The sequence below is a fragment of the Nuphar pumila genome, chromosome 2, assembly GCF_984573655.1.
Source record: "Nuphar pumila chromosome 2, dmNupPumi1.hap1.1, whole genome shotgun sequence".
NCBI lineage: Eukaryota > Viridiplantae > Streptophyta > Magnoliopsida > Nymphaeales > Nymphaeaceae > Nuphar > Nuphar pumila.
Window position 1 is genome coordinate 141,286,948 of NC_143250.1, and position 4,317 is coordinate 141,291,264.

Below are 4,317 nucleotides of genomic sequence, written 5' to 3' on the forward strand. Positions count from 1 at the left end.
GAATTTCCAATGATTGAAATATTAAGAAAAGAAAGAAAAAAAAAAGCTTCTCAAAAAAACATTATTAAGAAAAAAACTGGCCAAAATAGCGGTCCAGGACATGAAAGACTCCCGAAGACAGAGGACGTCTTGAATGACATAATTGCCCCCCTCTCTCTTCCCCTTCTTTTATTTTTTTATTTATTTTTTATTAATTACTTTTGTTTTTCCTTTTTTTTTTTTTTGTTTGGTGAGTATGCTTTTGGTGGTGGGGGCGTTTGTTTGGAAAAGTGATGGCTTGCTACATGTTGAATTTGGAAAAACCAACTCTTGGCAGTCATATTTTTGCCACCTCCACTGTGTCAATAATTCCAAAAGATTACACTGCATGTGGTTGTTTGGGACTGTAAAATTACCCTGTATTTTGACAAACAGGTAGCGCCACATGATAAGAAACAATGTCGCAAATCTCGGTGCCTGGTATCTTTTTTTCGGTGCGTAATAAGCTAAAACTTTTATTTTTCTAAAATATTAAAATTTATAATATGTAAATTTTTGCATGGAAAGCATTAAAAATTAAAATGTTAAAGATTATTTTGATTAGGTGATAACTTGTAAATATCGTGATAATGTAAAATATGTTGTAGCACACAGATTCATTGCGGAAACAAATGAAAATAATGAATCCAAGGCATTTGCCAGGCTGGCAAAGATGCCCCTGCCCTGTAAAAGTGAGATGACCTTGCAATTAGGGCAAGAAAACAAGCCGTGCTGCTTGTGGCGCAGCTCATTGTTCAGTGTTCAGTCCGTAAAGACCTCTTAATCAGGCTCGACAAGCTGAACAATGAACAGTATGTACTCAGCTCTGTCGAGCTCATTAAGTAGTAAAAAGTGTATTTTATATCTATTTTACATTGTATAGTACATGTGAAATATGATTGAACTATTTGGTTTGCAAAAAAATTAGGTTTAATGGTAAAATCTTCTTTTATTTTTAGCTATTAAACAATGCATTTTTGGTAATCTTATTTCTTCTGCAAACAAGCCAGCTGGAAATTGGTTAATTTAACTCAAGCTCATTATTAGCTTGAACTTGGCTTGGCTAGCCTCAATAATGAGCAAGCTTGAACACTTCAAGGTCAGCTTGTTTATCAACCTACTTGCAATTCTTGGAACCGCTCAAAGATAGGGATGGCAGTGGACCAGGGGAAAGCGGGGCCCCACCCCGCTGCACCCCGTTTGGACCGGGGATGGAGGGCATGAAACGGGGATGGTCTGACACTTTCTCCCGCCCCGCCCTGCCCCAGCCCTGCCCCATCCCCGCCCTTTCCTCTCCCAATAGCACACCTTAACCCCGATAAACCCTAATGCAAACCCCCTTTCTCCATTTCTGTTTACCTCCCCTCTCACGCAACTCGATTTTTTCCTCCTTCTACCTCCCCACGTAAGCTCCTCCTACGTTTGGATCCTTCCTCGTTTGCAGATCAGCCAAAGCCGCACCACCGTCATGACCACCACAGCCTCCTCCACCGTCGCGCCACCGTCGAAAGCGAACCGCTGCTGTGAGCCTGATGTTGTTGCGCCACCGTCAGAAGCCAACTGTTGCTGCGAGCCCGCACCACCGTCGGGAACCTCGATTATCGTTAGGTAACCTTCTTCCTCTCTCCCTCCTCTTCTCTGCAACCTCCATTTTTGGGTTGTCGGGGGTGCTAAGAGCCACTGTTACCCCTTCTTCCAATGCTAGCCATCAAGGGTGCACCCCCTTACTTCTAGTTTCTATTGGGAGTCGCGCGAGTGTCCAGGCTCTATCGAGAACAGAGCCACCACCCAGGAGTGACTCTCTCTCTCTCTCTCTCTCTCTCTCTCTCTCTGGGTATTTCCCCTTTCCTCTGTTGTTCCAGCCAAGCGGGGATGTGGCAGGGGCGGGGACGGGGCAGGGACGAGGCGGGGCGGGGGTGGAGGTTCAAAGTCTCCTCCGCCACGAGGATGGACCGGGGATGAAGGTTAATTTTATGAGACGGGGCGGGGGTGGAGACCTTGTCCCCCGCCCCGCCCCGGTCCACTGCCATCCCTACTTAAAGAGGGTGTTTGACAAATTCAGGATGTTCTTTGCAGGATAGAGCACTCACCCTAGGTTTATTATTAAGGAAAGGAGCCCATTAAGTGACCTCTCTTCCTCATCATAAAAAACAAAAAACATAACCAAATATTTTGTATGATTGACAAGGAGAAATCATAGTGTTTCAATAAAGTATTTTTTTAATACTTAAAAGTCTTACATAAACATTTTTTTTTTCAAAATTTAAAAAAAAAAACAGCCCCAAGGGCCTTAAGTGTTTTTGAAAAAAAATGAAATAAGTGCACTTGAATTTATAGCATATCTTAAGATACACCCCATATGGGCGTGTATAGTAAGATCCAGGAGCTTATCTTAAAATATGTACCCATATCAAGATACATGTGTGTGCCATCTAGAAAAACCTCATAAATACAATACACTACAATACTTACAATGGTGTTATAAATATGTGTATATAGCTGTACCCACAACCCTATTGTTATTTGGCTCAAAATTATGCTTATTTGGAACCAAACTTTTTGGCTAAATAACCCCTTATTTTGCCCAATTATTTGAAAAAACATTATGAAAAGAAAAAATTTACGAAAATTGTTTAGTCTCATATATATCATCTTTGGGAAAGTCCAAGTGTTTACATTGAGGAGATTTGTTTGTGAGGCTCAATGTGTTGACAAGTTGGAATGGCTATGCACGTGGCATCTCGTCTTGGGCGGTGGTCACCCTTGATGGAAGGTTGCGAGGATGAGTTCTAAAAACGAAAAAGGAAATGTGAAACTTCTTTTGGGTCTTCCTTTACTTCTCTGTTCTTGTGTTTTTCTTCTTCCTCTTCTTTTTCTTCTCCCCCATTGTGAAGTTCTTCAGGGTGATTATGTCTTGGTGGCTAGCTTACCCAATGCTAGTGGTGGTTAGTATTGCACGAGGAAGTGAGGCTTGTTGTATTCCACAAGCGAAGTTGTGCACAACCCTAATGCACCCGGGCTAGATTCTGGTGGTGCAACTTTCGTTTTTGAGAAAACACATTGTTGCATGCCTCCAAGCAAAGGTTCCACAATCGATACAGAAGGTACGAAATATCCAACAAAACCCACATCTTGGAAAGTCTGTGTCAAATTCCATCTACCAGCACGTGCACCCATACCTATGAACATCATTTTTATAATCCAAGTGCAGTGTGATACTAAATATCTACAGTAGAAGCTTTAGTCATACAAAGGATGCACACCAAAATCTATAGAGTACATCCAGTTAACACTAGTAGAGAGAGCCAGAGGCATAAGGAGAAATCAAGGCTGATAGAAGTTCATGATGGGCTTGCAGATAATTAAGTCAAAATAATAAAGCAAAAACTAAATAAAGTGATCATCTGAGTTTCTGTAATGGATGGTAGTATTCAACAACCTCAAAAAACAGGATTCTCTCCATAACACCAACAACACACAAGTAGGCACCAGTAGAGAAAAATTATGATTTCTGCTGAAGCTTGATGGTTGTGAATTCCTACAGGTCTCGGTACAGGAGAAAATTAGTATACTCACATGAAAACTTAGCATTAAATTTTAGAAGCTTCATGGATGTACATCAGGTTGTGCTCCTGAACTACAGAGCAAAGAATCAACCAAAACAAATCTGAACATTGTGACCATTGTGTTTGTGTGCATAGTTAGTTCATCTTCCATCTAAAACTAAAATGAGACTTGGAAGGATGCAGATATTGTCTTTCACCAAACAACATGACTAGACCCTAAAGGCATTCTAATCCCAAGTGAATGAACATCCTTTTACTGCAGGGAATCCCTCCCCAACTCCCTCCTCTCCCCCATGATTTTGACAAAATATCCCCAAAAAGAAACAACAAAAAGCATCCACTTCCAAATTTTGCAAAATTCCTCCCCACAGAAAAAGAACACAAGCATGACTTCTGCATACCCTAACTCTTAGCTCCTTCATTGGATGATGTGTCAATAAAGCTCAAATATTTGTTACAATAGGTACCTGACAACAACAGAAAAGGATAAGAATGATTTCAACTGATGTATAATCTTCAATGATCATGAAATCAACAATACCCAGATTGCAAATATTACCTGCATACCACGAATAACAATCTGATCTCCCTCGTTAAGCACACCATTAACTAAGACAACAACTATTGTTTTCTCTAACCCTTCAATATCCTTAACCCCCAGGACAGTGCACTGTAGAACAGTTCCATGGTAGTAACATGAACCAATCAGAAAATGTTAAATTGTTAACATTAA